Source organism: Rhinopithecus roxellana, chromosome 7 (assembly GCF_007565055.1).
Source record: "Rhinopithecus roxellana isolate Shanxi Qingling chromosome 7, ASM756505v1, whole genome shotgun sequence".
Lineage (NCBI taxonomy): Eukaryota > Metazoa > Chordata > Mammalia > Primates > Cercopithecidae > Rhinopithecus > Rhinopithecus roxellana.
In genome coordinates, this window is record NC_044555.1 from 45312648 (window position 1) to 45330923 (window position 18276).

Here is an 18276-nt window from a genome sequence, read left to right on the forward strand (position 1 = left end):
TCTGTGGGGAGCCAAAGAAATGTAGCAGGACGAGCTGCAGACAAAACTCCTCAGACACCGAGTTAAAGAAGGAAGGGGTTTATTCGGCCGGGGCATCGGCTAGACTCCTGTCTCAAGAGCCAAGCTCCCCAAGTGAGCAATTCCTGTCCCTTTTAAGGGCTCACAACTCTAAGTGGGTGTGCGTGAGAGGGTCGTGATTGATTGAGCTAGCAGGGGGTATGTGACTGGGAGCTGCATGCACCGGTAGTTAGATTGGAACAAAATAAGATAGGGATTTTCACAGTGCTTTTCTATACAATGTCTGTAATCTATAGATAACATAACTGATTAGGTCAGGCATTGATCTTTAACTACCAGGCCCAGGGTGTGGCACTGGGCTGTCTGCTTGTGGATTTCATTTCTGCCATTTAGTTTTTACTTTTTCTTTCTTTGGAGGCAGAAATTGGGCATACGACAGTATGAGGGGTGGTCTCCTCCCTTATTCCCTGCCCCACTTGAGACTCTCACTCAGTAGTGGGAGTTCTCACTTTCATTTTTGCTACCCATGTCTTCTTGCAAGACAGATCGATAGTGATTCATATAGTATGCTTGTGCTGAAGCATTTTGGTGAACTAAGGTAGTGATGAAGTTTTTTATCATATGAAGAAGTACAGGTAGCAAACAAGGGAGCAGTAAGCAGGTTTCTGTTACTATTATAACTCTTATTATAAGAGTTTTAAATCCTCCTAGTGCTGGGAACCATTTTCCAAACATGGCCCCAGGATCAAATCCATGCCACACTTGCACGAGCACATAGGCCAGTTTTGTCATATCTCTAACTATGTCTTCAACTACTTGCCCTTGATTATCTATGTGTAGGCAGCAATTAGTAAGGTTAAATTTCCTACAGACCTCTCTTTCAACTGCTAGCAAGTAGTCGAGAGCTAATCTATTTTGATAGATAGCATTTCTCATCTGAGTTTCTTGCCGGGCCAGAATAGTCAAGGCTCTGCCGGTTTTATTAGTGATTATTTTTAAGACAACTTGTAACCGTATGATTTGGTTGATCATGTAAATGGGGGTCCAGTATCCCCACGAACCGTCTTGTGCCCAAGTAGCAGGACCATAATATTATATGATTCTCTCAGGGGGCCATTTATCATTTTTTCAATTTCCTATAGCTATGCTTCTCTTTTTGCAGGAAGCATAGACAAGGAAGCCCAGGAGTTCACCTGTTTTTATGGGCAGTAGGAAGAAAGATGGTTTAATAGTACCAATAACACAACTACCTGCCCACTGGTCAGGTAATTTGGCATAAGCTCTATGCCCACATATCCAGTATAATCCAGTGGGGGCTATCCAGTCCCAGTGGGACTCCAGGTGGGTTCACACGGTTTGCAACTTTGGGAGTTTACTAAATGGATTTCTCTCTGTGTGATTTGAACTCCACCAAGTGACTGTTTTTGTGGTACCATTATACAGTTTCTATCTCAGACAACTAAGTCGTCCTACGGGATGAGTGAATTATTTTCCTTCTCTATCTATGCAATATTGTCCAATAATTGAGGCTTTTAGGACCCAGAAATTATCAGGGTGATTCTTTTGAGCCAGGAATTCATCAGGAACTGGGTCTCTAGGTACTAATTCTCGGGCTTCCCATGGCCATTGATCTCCTATTACAGTTCCTCCACATACATAACACCAAGTGACATTGAGAGACTGGGCTACATGCTCGACTAATTGCAAAAGCAAATTTCTTGTTTTTCCTGGAATTTCTGGTACTGGCACATTTAGTTCATCATAGAAAGTTTGAAACACTGGCTCAGGAGAGCATTTGTAAACTTCTCCTCAAACCAAGATATTTACTCGAGGATCCAGTCCGGCCCTGTCGATTCCTAAGGTCACACGCTCCTCTTTTTCCCAGCGAGGATCAAGGGGATTGGTTATTACTAGCTCTAAGGAGTTACATTGTCCCTTAGGACAGTTACATTGTCCCTTACATTCCCTAGTACAGGAAAGGACGTTTTTTTTTTTCCTTTCTGAAGGTGGACTAGATCCTTTTCATTTTTTTTTATTCAAGTGGCCTAGATGACACAAGACCAGTATTTACATTTATTTCCACACAGTCCTGATTTATGACAGATGAACTTATTTTCTGCCATATAGCCTCTTTTCTAATTAAGAGAACCACATCTTATTCCTAACTTACTACTATTAATGACAGCACAGGCATTTAAGGTGACTTGTTTGAGAACCCCTTTTTCTTCTGTTTTTGCTAACACTTTACTCGTATCGTTTATGAGCCCCCACCAGTCCTCAATCCTTAATCTTATTTTAAAAACTGTGGTCATGGGAGGCTCAGATGGGTCATAACACACATCAGGGTGGTCATTTCCTGGGCTACATACCTTGTATGGAATAACATTATACAAACAAATTCTTTTTAGAGTTCCAGTAAACTTATAATAACCGTAAAATAATAGAACCGTAGCAACCTTTTGTCCTACGTCAGTGACTTGATGTATACACTGGGAACAGTCCTCAGTCTGAGGAAGGTCAGTTGAAGTCCTTGCTGTAAAAGTCCAAATTTTAAGGTAAATGAGCCCTGCAATGAGTTTCCTCATGCTTCAGCCTTGCGTGGACCACTCAGCTTCCAGGTGTGACTGGAGCAGGGCTTGTCGTCGTCTTCAGAGTCACTTTGCAGGGGCTGGAGAAGCTGCTCCCTACCACGTCCACTCACAGTCTACTGATGTTTAAGGATGGTCTCAGAGTTCGGGCCTGCTAGAATAAACTGAGTCCAAAACCTTTACACAGTTATGTTCAACGGGGCTCTCTGATACCGGGAGCAAGGTGGTGGGGTTTAGGTTGTTGCAAACTTCAGTGGTTATGTGGGGATTTTCACATAGCAGGCTTTGGTACTTGTTTAATCTAGCATTTGTTAACCAATGATGTCCTTTGGTAATCATTAAAGTTACTACAGCATGGGGGGACCTTTATATTCAGGTTTTGCCTAAGGGTTAGTTATCTGCTTCTTCTGCTAACCAGGCTGTTGCTGCTAAGTCCCTTAGACCTGGGAGCCAGCCTTTTTCTAGTTGTTTTGAGAGATAGGCCACTGGCCTTGGCCAGGGCCCCACAGTCTGGGTTAAAACTCCAACTGCCGTTTTTTTCTCTTTCTGACACATAGAGTGTAAAGGGCTTTGTCAAATCTGGTAGTCCTAGGGCTGGGGCCAACATGAGTTTTTCCTTTAATTTACAAAAGGCTTGCTGTTGTAGAGGCCCCCATTCAAAAGGCTCCCGATCACCCCCCTTTGTAACCCCATACAAAGGTTTGGCTAGTACTGCAAAGTTTGGAATCCATAATCTGCAAAAACCCACAGCTCCTAGGAATTCCCTTACTTGCCTTATGGTTTAGGTTCCGGTATGTGGCAGATGACCTGCTTTCTTTCTGACCCCAGGCTGCACTCTCCTTTCCGAATACTGAATCCCAGGTAGCATACCTGCTGTCTGCAGATCTGAGCTTTCTTCTCGGACACCTTATACCCACAGTCCTCCAGGTGCCGAAGCAGGGCATCAATCCCTTTTGTGCACCCGACTGCCGTGGAGTGTCCCAGCAGAAGGTCGTCCACGTACAGGAGCAAGACACAGCCTAGGTCTTTAGCAGGAAACTTTTGCAGGTCTCGAGCCAGGGCCTCCCTGAAGATAGTAGGGGAGTTCTTGAAACCTTGGGGAAGCCGGGTCCAAGTGTACTGAGTAGTGACACCTGATTGCGGATCTTTCCACTGAAAGACAAACAGCTTCTGGCTCTCAGGAGCTATTCTGATGCTAAAGAAGGCATCTTTTAAGTCCAGACATGTAAACCAGCTGTCCTTTGCCGGCAGCAGCCCTAACAATGTGTAAGGGTTAGGAACTGTTGGGTGCAGAGTCACTGTAGCTTGGTTGACCAAGCGCAAGTCCTGTACTGGTCGGTAATCCTTGATCCCTGGCTTAGGGACAGGCAGGAGAGGGGTGTTCCATGGAGACTGGCAACGAACTATAATTCTACAGGCTTTCAAGCACCTGAGATGAACCTGGATTCCTTCGAGAGCTTCTCTGGGAACTGGATACTGCTTTTGTCTAATTGGCTGTGCCCCAGGCTTAACTTCTATGAGTACAGGGGCTTGGTTGACGGCCAGTCCCGGAGGATTATCCTTTGCCCATACTTGGGGCCATCGCTTAGCTAGAGCTGGTTTTATCTCTTGGCCTGGCTTGGTTAGAAAAACTCTCCATTCTTCTTCCTGGAGGACTGTAAGGGCCATGATAACTCCTGTTCCTAGTAACTTTAGCTGTAAAGAGCCCTGTTTTGTAAAGGAGATGGTGGCTCTCAACTTGCTAAAGCAAGTCTCTTCCCAGCAAGGGCAAGGGACAGCCAGGCATGTACAAGAACTGGTGAACTATCTCATGTCCCCCCACCGAGCAGGTCCGTGGTAGGCAGAAAACCTGCTTAGTGGAAACTCCTGTTGCTCTGTTTATATCAATGGTTTTCTTGGATAAGGGAGCGACCAGGGTGGTCACTACTGAGTGTTCAGCACCAGTATTGACCAAAAACTTAATGTCCTTGCCCCCAGTTGTAATCCTGATTGTGGACTCCTTGGGGGCACTTGAGCCTGGTCCCCTTCAGTCCAATAACCCTTCAACCAGATTGAACAAAGCTCCCTCATCTTTATCTGAGGTCTTTTGCTCTGAACCACCTTGCTTTTGCTTCAGTTGGGGACACTTATCTTTCCAATGCTCTATTTCCTTTCAACGGGCGCATTGGTTACGTTGCAAGCATGGGCGATTAGACTGGGTATTCTTCCCTGAACCCCCCTTCCCCTCTCCTTTCAGGGGAATCCCTTAATGGCCGTGGCCAGTAAGTTGGTATTTCGCCTAGCCTGGCATTCACCTTCCTTACGACTTTCTCTGTGACTTGTTGCATCTCTATTCACAAACACTTGACTGTCTATTTCCAGTAACTGTGGGGTATTAATACCTACAAACCCAGCCTGTTTCTGCAATTTTCTCCTGATATCTTCTGTGCTTTGACTAACTAAGGCCATGTTAGTCATGTGAGGATTTTCAGGGCTATCTGGATCAAAAGGAGTGTACATACGATATGCCTCACACAGTCTTTCATAGAATTGCGCTGGACTCTCCTCTTTTCCGTGGATGACCTCAGAGACTTTATTTACATTTTTAACCTTTTGAACCCCTTTCTTTAGACCTTCTATTAATACCTCACGGTACCGTCTTAGCCTCTCCATGTCTGGTCCCTCGTTCGGGTCCCATTGGGGGTCTATTCCTGTCAGTTGAATTCTTATATATTCTTGGGGATTTTGGTAATTGGCTGGGACGTGCTCCTCTAGCCACTTAGTTGCCGCCTGGAGCACCCTTAGCCTTTCATCTGTATTAAAGAGGCACATGAGCAGCTGGTGGCAATCAGTCCAAGTAGGATTATGAGTCTGTATAATAGTTTGGAGCAAGTCAATTAAAGCTTGAGGCTTTTCAGTGTAAGATGGAGTATTATTTTTCCAATTGAGGAGATCAGCAGAGGTGAAAGGTTGATACACGCCTTTCCACCATATGTCCATCCTCATCTACTCCAGTATATAGCTGCTCTTTCAGGGGCATTTGGATTCCAGTCTTGGGCCATAAGTGAGCTTCCAAGAGAGGAGCTTCTCCCGTGGCTTCACTTCCTCTCTTGTCTACTCTGGGTGGTCTAGGGGTGTGGTCATCTGGTGGAGGTGGAGGTGCTGTAGGTTCAGGGTGGGGAGCCATTCCTCCTGATAAGGAGGGGATATTGCTGGTACCAGTTCCTGCCATGATTCTTCTGGTGTTGGGTCGGACAGGACTTTTGGTGCTAACTTCCCTCAGCAGGTGGAGCGAAGACCTTCCTTAACTAACTGTCCCTTTGCTACTAGTACTGCTGCTGCCTGTCCTCATAACCACTGTAGGGTTCCAAAATCAGCTGTAACCAAGAGTCTATATATGGGAACTGATCCAGGTACCCTGGCTTACAGGTTACCCTGTGCCATACCTTCGAGACAAGCAACCTGTCCAGGCTTCCTTCTGACGGCCAACCCACCTCTAATGCTGGCCAGTCTATCTCACACAAAGTTCTAAGTTTTCCTGGTGTCATGGTGACTCCATAGTCTCCCTTAAATCCCTTTTTGAAATTTTTCTTTTTCTTTTTCTTTTTTTGAGACAGTCTTGCTCTGCCACCCAGGCTGGAGTGCAGTGGCCAGATCTCAGCTCACTGCAAGCTCCACCTCCCGGGTTTATGCCATTCTCCTGCCTCAGCCTCCCAAGTAGCTGGGACTACAGGTGCCCGCCACCTCGCCCAGCTAGTTTTTTGTATTTTTTTTTTTTAGTAGAGACGGGGTTTCACCGTTTTAGCCAGGATGGTCTTGATCTCCTGACCTCATGATCCGCCCGTCTCGGCCTCCCAAAGTGCTGGGATTACAGGCTTGAGCCACCACGCCCGGCCTGAAATTTTTCAACATAGCTCCTAGTGGGGTGGGCTTACTTTGTGCCCGACCCATGTTTCCTCCAGACAAAACACCACGCTCACACCACACGCACACCACAAAACAAAGAACAGGTAAAAAGGGCACACACACACACTTTTACAGTTTACGCCAAACCAAAATCAAAACCAAAATCAGGGTATCAAAAAATCTAAGCCAGGTGAAAACCAAAACCAAAGTATCAAGCAATCTAAGTCAAGTAAAAAACAAAAACCAAAGTGCCGGTACAGGCACACTGTAGGTGATCAGGCCACGCTTCCACTCAAATGGAGTAGGCAAGTTCCCAAGACCAATCCTGTCAAGCAATTTAAACCAAATCAAAACCAAAACCAAAACCAAGGTGCCGATAAAGGCACGCTGTGGGTGATCAGGCCAGGCTTTCACTCAAATGGAGTGGGCATGTTCCCAAGACCAGTCCTGTCAAGTAATTCAAACCAAGGCAAAACCAAAATCAAAACCAAACCAAAGTGCCGGTAGAGGCACGCCCTGGGTGATCAGGCCACACTTCCACTGAAATGGAGTGGGCAAGTTCTCAAGACTAGTCTTACCAAGTTTCAGATGTCCGGACTCCCAGTACTAGCTCCTTCCCAGTGTTCAGCCACTGCGGTGATCCTCCACAGGGGCCTACCACACACTGCTCTGGTGAGGCGCCCCACCAGGGCAAATGCCTACCCAGGAGCGCTCTCAGGATCCGCAATGCTCAGGCTGGTCAGAGTCCCCCGCAGGATGTTCCACAGGGCAGGCTTAAGCTGCCTAAGGAGCTGCCTCGACCATCTGCCAATCACCTCGCTTCCCGGTCAGGGAAACAAGAAATGTAGCAGGACGAGCCACAGACAAAACTCCTCAGATGCCGAGTTAAAGAAAGAAGGGATTTATTTGGCCAGGGACATCAGCAAGACTCCTGTCTCAAGAACCGAGCTCCCCAAGTAAGCAATTCCTGTCCCTTTTAAGGGCTCACACCTCTAAGGGGGTGTGTATGAGAGGATCGTGATCAATTGAACAAGCAAGGGGTACGTGACTGGGGGCTGCATGCACCAGTAATTAGATCAGAACAAAATAGGATAGAGATTTTCACAGTGCTTTTCGATACACTGTCTATAATCTATAGATAACATAACCGATTAGGTCAGGGGTTGATTTTTAACTACCAGGCCCAGGGTGTGGTGCCAGGTTGTCTGCTTGTGGATTTTGTTTCTGCCTTTTAATTTTTACCTTTTCTTTCTTTGGAGGCAGAAATTGGGCATAAGACAATATGAGGGGTGGTCTCCCCCCTTATTCTTTTTTTGTTTTGTCTTTTCATTTTTATTACTCAAAAAGGTTTCATTTTTTTATTTAGCTTTGTGACTCTGTGCTTGTGCCTTCAACACTTTCACAGTGACTTTCTGCTCCATAAGGAAAGCACGCTTGATCCTATCACGAACACATTCAGCACACATGGAACCACCATAGGCCCTGCTAATATGTTTCTTTGTTTTGGGCATTCTCATAAGAACTTTAGGTCTTACAGCACGAACCCCTCAAAGTCTGCCTGGGCACACACCACATGCAGATTTTGGTGCTTTCCCAACCTTCTTGGTAAAAAGGTAAACAATTCTATTACCAGGGATTCACAACAGCCTGCTTTTGTTAGAAGCTGTATTGTAGGAAAGCCTACATCAGTATATCAAATGCTGGACCATTCTGAGTGCCTGCAGACAACGTCCCTACAAACCAAAAAAAAAGTCCAGGACCAGACAGATTTATAGCTGAATTCCACCAGAGGTACAAGGAGGAGCTGGTACCATTCTTTCTGAAACTATTCCAATCAATAGAAAAAGAGGGAATCCTCCCTAACTCATTTTATGAGGCCAACATCATCCTGATACCAAAGCCTGGCAGAGACACAACAAAAAAGGAGAATTTTAGACCAATATCCCTGATGAACATCAATGCAAAAATCCTCAATAAAATACTGACAAACCGAATCCAGCAACATATCAAAAAGCTTATCCACCATGATCAAGTGGGCTTCATCCCTGGGATGCAAGGCTGGTTCAGCATATGCAAATCAATAAACATAATCCAGCATATAAACAGAACCAAAGACAAAAACCACATTATTATCTCAATAGATGCAGAAAACACCTTTGACAAAATTCAACAACGCTTCATGCTAAAAACTCTCAATAAATTCGATATTTTGGGGATGTATCTCAAAATAATAAGAGCTATTTATGACAAACCCACAGCCAATATCATACTGCATGGGCAAAAACTGGAAGCATTCCCTGTGAAAATGGGCACAAGAAAAGGATGCCCTCTCTCACCACTCCTATTCAACATAGGGTTGGAAGTTCTGGCCAGGGCAATCAGGCAGGAGAAAGAAATAAAGGGTACTCAATTAGAAAAAGAGGAAGTCAAATTGTCCCTGTTTGCAGATAACATGATTGTATATTTAGAAAATCCCATAGTCTCAGCCCAAAATCTCCTTAAGCTGATAAACAACTTCAGCAAAGTCTCAGGATAAAAAATCAATGTGCAAAAATCACAAGCATTCTTATAAACCAATAACAGACAGAGAGCCAAATCATGAATGAACTCCCATTCACAATTGCTTCAAAGATAATAAAATACCTAGGAATCCAACTTACAAGGGATGTCAAGGACCTCTTCAAGGAGAACTACAAACCACTGCTCAATGAAATAAAAGAGGATACAGACAAATGAAAGAACATTCGATGCTCATGGATAAGAAGAATTAATATGGTGAAAATGGCCATACTACCCAAGGTAATTTATAGATTCAATGCCATCCCCATCAGGCTACAAATGTCTTTCTTCACAGAATAGGAAAGAACATATTGCTTTTTACACTTTGACTTCTGGCTATGGGATGGATTATTTTAGTCATAAGAAAGTATAACTGATCTAATACTTTACACTTATTTTCTCTTCTTCCTAATGCCAGTCTAGCTTCTGGATCTAGGAGCTTCCTAATGCCAATCTAGGAGGCTGGAAAGAGTATACGGTTAGAAAATTGGTAGGCATAACACTTCCTTTAAGATTTCTGGGCTGACTTAGGATCTGGTGAATACTATTCAAGAAAGAAGGCCGGGCGCGGTGGCTCAAGCCTGTAATCCCAGCACTTTGGGAGGCCGAGACGGGCGGATCACGAGGTCAGGAGATCGAGACCATCCTGGCTAACATGGTGAAACCCCATCTCTACTAAAAAATACAAAAAACTAGCCGGGCAAGGCAGCGGTCGCCTGCAGTCCCAGCTACTCGGGAGGCTGAGGCAGGAGAATGGCGTAAACCTGGGAGGCGGAGCTTGCAGTGAGCTGAGATCCGGCCACTGCACTCCAGCCTGGGCGACAGAGCGAGACTCCGTCTCAAAAAAAAAAAAAAAAAAAAAAGAAAGAAGATAAAGAAAGGTAAATGGAATTAAATCAGAAGTTTGGGATTCCATATCAATGGCATTGTTAAATTCTAGAGGAGAGAGTTTGTGGAGCTCTGGTTCCATAAACTCTCTCCCCTAGAATTTCATACTTCTACATTCAATACTTCTACATTGAACTAACTTGATAGTATGTGCACATACATGTACCATATAAACACTTGGCAGAGATGTTCAAGTGCAGAGCCTTGTGCAGGGTGGACAATTTGAATAGATTATGTAGATAGGTCCTGCCAATTCTGAATCTATGATTTGTGCTTGTGAATTATCTTGCTTTCACTCTCAAATCCACTCATTCATTCAGAAAATGCTTATTGCCAGTCACTGGACTAAACTCTGGACCTAGGTTCTCAAGGACGAGAAAAGGCCAGGAATAAAGATTTCCTCAGCCTCCTCCCTGAGCCAGAATGAGGGAGAAAGTATGGAGATGTCAGTTGGAGGGACTAAGTTACATGGTCTGCAAATAAGAAGGGAGTCAAGGCAGAGGTACTTTAGGGACTCCTTGCCTGCCTGTTGGTAAACTGTCTCACAGAAATTAGCATTGTCCTGTCCCTCAACAAGTGTGCAAATATATTCTGCCTACCCTTTCCAGTCACCCTGACAATGATCTTATTGAATGACAGTTCTGAAAAGTGATAATTTATTACTTCAGTTTAACTGTTACCCAATTTTCTTGCCATTTCACTAGACAGAAGTGTGGAAAGTAGATCCTAAGCACAAATTACACTTCCTTTTTATACTGGAACATTCCACAAAGACATGACTATTATACAGTTCTGATTAAAGCCAAATGCTGCAGTCATAATAAATTAAAGATTTGTGGCTTCATTGTCTGTTTCTATCATTTACCCTGGGATTATGGAACAAAGCCCACTAAATTCCCTTTTTCATTTTCTGAAAAATGCCTTTTAGACTTTTCTATAATTCCCTCACCTTGAGATCACCCTAGCCTTGATTTTTTTGTGCAAACAATTATGTCTTATAAAAATCTGAATTGTATTAATTCCTTTATTTATAATCTCAACCGTTTTCTGTTTGTCACTCTTTCTGCTCTCCTTGGCTTTTCCCCTTTCTTTTCCAAGGGTTGTAGGATTCCTGACAGTTTGGTTTGAAGTTTAGTTCAGTATTCTATGTATCAATATGCCTTATTTACTTTGTTTTAGTTTTAATTTTAAATTTTTAATTTTTGTGTGTGCAGAAAAGTGTGGAAAGTAGGTCCTAAGCACAATTTGTGCTTCCTTTTTATACTGGAACATTCCACAAAGACATGACTATTATACAGTTCTGAGTAAAGTCAAATGTTGCAGTCATAATAAATCAAAGATTTGTGGCTTCATTGTCTGTTTCTGTCATTTACCACAGGTGCACATATTTCTGAGGCACATGAGACACTCTGATACAGGCACATAATGTTTAATAATCACATCAGGATAAATAGGGAATCCATTAACCCAAGCATCTAACTTTTCCTTGTGTTACAAATGATCCAGTTATACTCTTTCAGTTTTTAAAATGTATAATAAATTGTTGTTGACCACAGTCATCCTGGTTGCACTATCAAATGGTCGATCTTATTCATTGACTCTAACGATATTTTTGTACCCATTAACCATCCCCGTCCTCCCTACCCATTATCCTTCCCAGCTTCTGGTAATCATGGTTCTACTCTATCTCCATGAGTTCAATTGTTTTAATTTTTAGCTCCCACACATAAGTGAGAACATGCAAAGTTTGTCTTTCTGTGCCTGGCTCATTTCACTTAAAATAATGTCCTCCAGTTATATTCAAGTTGTCACAAATGAAAGGATCTCATTCTTTTTATAGTTGAGTAATACTCCATTGTGTATATGTGCCATCTTTTCTTTATCCATTCATCTGTCAACAGACACATAAGTTGCTTCCAAATCTTGGCTATTGTGAATAGTGCTGCAATAAACACAGGAATTCAGCTATCTCTTTGATATATCAATTGTCTTAATTTTGGATATGTACCCAGCAGTGGGGTGGCTGGATCACATATATGTAAGCTCTATTTTTAGTTTCTTTGAGAAACCTCCAACTGTTCTCTATAGTGGTTGTACTAATTTACCTTGCCACCAAGAGTGTATGAGGGTTCCCGTTTCTCCATATCCTTGCCAGCATGTTATTGTCTGTGTTTGGATTAAAGCCATTTTATTTATATATATTTATTTGTATCTTCTCTTATTTTCTTAATCTCACTAATGATCAAACAATTTTGTTTATATTTTCAAACCACCAGCTTTTTGTTTCATTTATCTTTAATTTTTTTTGTTTCAATTTCATTTAGTTCTGCTCTGATCTTTGATATTTCTTTTCTTCCGCTGGGTTTGGGTTTGGTTTTTATTTCTCTAGTTCCATTAGGTGTGAGCTTAGATGGTCTATTTGTGCTTTCAGACTTTTTGATGTAGGCTTTTAATGTTAGGAACTTTCCTTTTAGCACTACTTTTGCTGTATCCCAGAGGTTTTGATAGTTCGTATCACTATTATCATCCAGTTTAAAGAATTTTCTAAATTTCCATCTTGATTTCACTGTTGACTCAAGGATCATTCAGGGGAAGATTATTTAATTTTCATGTGTTTGTATAGTTTTGAGGGTTCCTTTTAGAGTGAATTTTCAATCTTATTCCATTGTAGTCTGAGAGAGAACTTGATAGTAATTTTGATTTTCTTAAATATATTGAGACTTGTTTTGTGGCCTGTCATATGATCTATCTTGGAGAATGTTCTATGTGCTGATAAAAAATGTATATTTGGCAGTTGTTGGGTAGAATGTTCTGTAAATATCTGTTTAGTTCATTTGTTCTAGGGTATATTTTAAGTCAGTTTTTGTTGTTGTTGTTGACTTTCTGTCTTGATGACCTGTCTAGTGCTGTCAGTGAAGTATTGAATTTCTCCACTATTATTGTTTTGCTGTGTCGCTCATTTCTTATGTCTAGTGTAATTGTTTTATAAATTTGAGAGCTCCTGTGTTAAGTGCATATATATTTAGGATTGTGATATTTTCATGTTGGACTGATATTTTTCATTATATAATGCCCCTTTGTCTTTTTTTAAATTTTGTTGCTTTAAAGTCTGTTTTGCCTAATATAAGAATAACTACTCCTGCTTGCTTTTGCTTTTCATTTGCATGGAATATCTTTTTCCACCCCTTTACCTCAAATTCATGTGAGTCCTTATGTGTTAGGTGAGTCTCTTGAAGACAGCAAATAATTAGTGGTAGGATTTTTGTCCATCCTGCCATTCTGTATTTTTTAAGTGAAACATTTAGGCCACTTACATTCAGTGTTAGTGTTGAGAGATGAAGTACTGTTTTTTCATCATGCTAATTTTTGTGTGAATACTTTTTAAAAAATTGTGTTATTGTTTTATAGGTCCTCTGAGATTTATGCTTTAAGAAGATTCTGTTTTGGTGTATTTCAGCGTTATGTGTTAAGATTTAGAACTCCTTTTAGCATTTCTTACAGTGCTGGCTTGGTAGTGGGGAATCGTCTCCACATTTCTTTGTCTCAAAAAGACTTTATCTCTCCTTCATTTATGAAGATTAGTTTCACTGGATACAAAATTCTTAGCTTATAATTTTTTTGTTTTTGTTTTTGTTTACTGAGGTAAAAGACAGGACCCCAATCTCTTCTGACTTGTAAGGTCTCTGCTGAGAAATCTGCTGTTAATCTGACAGGTTTTATATATCTATATCTATATCTATATCTATATCTATTTATCTGCATATAGCTATAGATATATCCCAATTTGAAATGAAGAAGTCAATTTATCCATCTTTGCAGATGATATGATGTTACATTTGGAAAACCCTTTAAAGATTTCACCAAAAAATCCCATTAGACCTAATAAATTATGTATAGTTACAGGATACAAAATCAACACACAAATATCAGTAGCATTTCTAAATGCCAATAGTGAACAATCTGAGAAAGAAATCAAAAACTTATTTGAGGGAATAATTGAGGAAGACTTCCCTGGCCTTGCTAGAGACCTAGACATCCAAATATAAGAGTCTCAAAGAACATTCGGGAAATTTGTCACAGAAAGATCATCACCTAGGCACGTGGTCGTCAGGTTATCTAAAGTCAAGACAAAGGAAAGAATCTTAAGAGCTGTGAGGCAAAAGCATCGGGTAACTATATATATATTTACATATATATATATGTACATTTATATGTGTATATTTTTTCAGTCTTCTTGAGTTTCTTTCATCAATATTTTATAGTTTTCATTGCAGAGAGCTTTCACTTGTTTAAGTTAATCCCTGCATAGTTTATTATGTTTGTGACTACTGTGAATGGGATTACTTTATTGATTTCTTTCTCAGATTGTTCACTATTGGCATTTAGAAATGATACTGATTTTTGCGTGTTAATTTTGTATCCTGCAACTGTACATAATTTGTTCACCAGGTCTAATGGGATTTTTTGGTGAAGTCTTTAGGTTTTTCCAAATGTAACATCACATCATCTGCAAAGATGGATAAATTCACTTATTCATTTCAAATTGGGATGCCCTTTATGTCTTTCTCTTGTCTGAATGCTCTAGCTAGGACTTTTAGTAGTATGTTGAATAACAGTGGTGAAAGTGGACATCTCTGTCGTGTTCCAGATTTAGAAGAAAGGCTTTCAGTTGTTTTTTTTTTTTTTTTTTTTTTCCCATTAAGTGTTATATTAGCTGTGATTCTTTCATATATGGCTTTTATTATATTGAGGTATGTTTCAATCCCCAGTATTTTGGGACTTGCTGTCATGAAGGTATGTTGAATTTTATCAAACACTTTTTTAGCATCATCTGAAAATATCATACGGTTTTTGTCCTTCATTCCATTGATATGATGTATCACATTGATTGGTTTGTATCTGTTGAACCATCCTTGAATCCCTGGGATAAATTCCACTTGATCATGAATAATGATCTTTTTAATGTGTTCATGAATTTTTTAGTATGTTGTTGAGTAGTTTTGCATCAATGTTCATCAGTGATATTGGCCTATAGTTTTCTTTTTTGATGTGTCTTTGTCTAGTTTTGGTACCAGTGTACTATTGGCCTTGTAGAATCAGTTTGAAAGTATTTCCTCCTTCTTTTGTTCTTCAGAATACTTTGACGTAGGATTTGTATTAGTTCTTTAAATGTTTGATAAAATTGAGCAATGAAGCCCATCACGTCCTGACATTTCTTTGCTGGGAGACTGTGTTACAGCTTTGTTCTCATTGCTTGTTTTTTGTCTACTCAGGTTTTGGATTTCTCCATGGTTCAAAATTTGTAAGTTGTATTTGTCTAGGAATTTATCAATTTCTTCTAGGTTTTCCAATTAATTGGCATATAGTTGCTCATAGTAGCCTCTAATGATCTTTTCAATTTTTGTGGTATTGGCTGTAATATCACCTTTTTAATTGCTGATTTTATTTAATTGGGTCTTCTCTCTTTTTTCTTATTCTGAGTTTAAGTTTGTCCATTCTTTTCATCTTTTCAAAAAACCCACTTTTTTCCCATTGATCTTTTTTAGTGTTTTTTAATTTCAATTTAATTTATTTTTGATCTTCTCTTATTTATTTATTTTCTTCTATGTTTGGGTTTGATTTGATCTTGCTTTTCTAGTTCTTTGAGATGCATCTTTGTTTATTTGAAGTTTTTCTAAAAACGTTTTGAAGTCACCCTTGTAGCTATAAACTTTTATTTTTTACTATTTATTTCACTGTATCTCGTAGGTTTTGGTATATCCTGTTTCTCTTTTTATTGGTTTAAGAGATTTTTTCAATTTTCTTAATTTCTTCATTGACCCACTGTTCACTCAGGAGCATATTGTCTTATTTTCATGTGTTTGGATAGTTTCCAAAATTCCTCTTGTTATTGGTTTCTAGTTCTATTCCATTGTGTTCAGAAAATATATTTCTTATAATTTCATTTTTGAGGAATTTTTAACGACTTGTTTTGTGTCCTAACATATGGTCTATTCTTGAGAATGATCTATGTGCTGAGGAGAAGAATGTGTATTCTGCAGTCATTGAATGAAATGTTCTGTAAATATCTATTAGATCCATTTGTTTCACAGGACAAATGAATTCTAATATTTCTTTGTTGATTATCTGTTTGTATAATCTGTCCAGTGCTGAATGATGGGTCTTGAAGCCTCCAACAATTATTGTGTTAGGGTCTATTTCTTTCTTTAGCTCTAATAATTTTTGCCTTATATATCTGGGTGTTCCAGTGATTGTTGCATGTATCTTCTTCTCCCCCTTCTGCTTTATTTACTTTGGAGTTAATTCATGCTGCTGCTACAATTAAATTTGACAAGAATCACCTATTGTGCCAGAATTTTCAGTGCTGTGGCTGCTCAATGTTTGCCTTTGGCCAACTGTATGGCAAAAAGTCTAAGTGCTAAAGTAATTATTTCTCCTTAGGTTTCTATCAGATTACTAAATAAGTAAAGATAATTTTTGCTCCACGTTTCCCCTTTATCTTTCTCCCCAGTATATTTGTAACAATCCCCACTGCAAACATTTGAACTCTGGCAAAATGGTTGTCTTACTACCAGGAGTTAATAAGCATCAGAATCCATTTGGGCCATGTTGCTCTAGTGGATAAATTTTGTCCTAGCATCAAAGTTGTTCTTTTTAAAACAGCATTATGGCTTTCCACATTTTGTAATGGTGCTTTAGGTGAGCTAAAACAATGATTTCTAGGTAGAAGGGTCATGGAATAAAATATTACTGTTTTTTGTTATTAATGTCAATTGTTATTAAGAAAGCTTGAGCATAACAATGACAGTTCCTCTCCATTGTATAGAATGACTTTTAGTCTGTCCCACCTTCATCACCATCAAACATATTGTAAATAAAATATTAGAAGCATATGTATAGAAGGGATCATGGGAAATCATCCAGTCCATCCATGTAAGGACTGTTTATGAACTGTCCCAGAAATATTATTAGCAATTTTGTCTTAGTGAATTCCCCAGGAAAGAAGTATACAACCTCCTTTGGTAATATGCTACAGTAATACTTTCTTTCTTTTTTAATTTTTTTTTTGAGGTGATGTCTATATTTATTAGCTTGATTCATACATTGAATCATAAATTACAATGCATACATATATCAAAACACCACATAGCCTGAAAAATTATAATTTTGTCAATTCAATAAGAAATTGAAGATAAAAAATTTGTAATAGCCATTTTTTTTTCATTTTTTTTATTATACTTTAAGTTCTAGGGTACATGTGCATAACGTGCAGGTTTGTTACATATGTATATTTGTGCCATGTTGGTGTGCTGCACCCATCAACTCGTCAGCACCCATCAATTCATCATTTATATCATGTATAACTCCCCAATGCAATCCCTCCCCCCTCCCCCCTCCCCATGATAGGCCCCAGTGCGTGATGTTCCCCTTCCCGAGTCCAAGTGATCTCATTGTTCAGTTCCCACCTATGAGTGAGAACATGCGGTGTTTGGTTTTCTGATCTTGTGATAGTTTGCTAAGAATGATGGTTTCCAGCTGCATTCATGTCCCTACAAAGGACGCAAACTCATCCTTTTTTATGGCTGCATAGTATTCCATGGTGTATATGTGCCACATTTTCTTAATCCAGTCTGTCACAGATGGACATTTGGGTTGATTCCAAGTCTTTGCTATTGTGAATAGTGCCGCAATAAACATACGTGTGCATGTGTCTTTGTAGTAGAATAATTTATAATCCTTTGGGTATATACCCAGTAGTGGGATGGCTGGGTCATATGGTACATCTAGTTCTAGATCCTTGAGGAATTGCCATACTGTTTTCCATAATGGTTGAACTAGTTTACAATCCCACCAACAGTGTAAAAGTGTTCCTATTTCTCCACATCCTCTCCAACACCTGTTGTTTCCTGATTTTTTAATGATTGCCATTCTAACTGGTGTGAGATGGTATCTCATTGTGGTTTTGATTTGCATTTCTCTGATGGCGAGTGATGATGAGCATTTTTTCATGTGTCTGTTGGCTGTATGAATGTCTTCTTTTGAGAAATGTCTGTTCATATCCTTTGCCCACTTTTTGATGGGGTTGTTTGTTATTTTCTCGTATATTTGTTTGAGTTCTTTGTAGATTCTGGATATTAGCCCTTTGTCAGATGAGTAGGTTGCAAAAATTTTCTCCCATTCTGTAGGTTGCCTGTTCAATCTGATGGTAGTTTCTTTTGCTGTGCAGAAGCTCTTTTGTTTAATTAGATCCCATTTGTCAATTTTGGCTTTTGCTGCCATTGCTTTTGGTGTTTTAGACATGAAGTCCTTGCCCATGCCTATGTCCTGAATGGTACTA

At 40.0% G+C, this 18276-nt stretch overlaps 1 protein-coding gene and 1 pseudogene across 1 annotated transcript in view; one reads left to right on the forward strand and one right to left on the reverse strand.

Annotated features, from left to right (window-relative positions):
* SH3BGRL (SH3 domain binding glutamate rich protein like) overlaps nucleotides 1–18276 on the forward strand; it is a 124728-nt gene that overhangs the window by 21956 nt on the left and 84496 nt on the right. The gene's annotated exons all lie outside the window — the stretch shown is intronic.
* On the reverse strand, nucleotides 7850–8200 carry LOC104681999 (annotated as a pseudogene).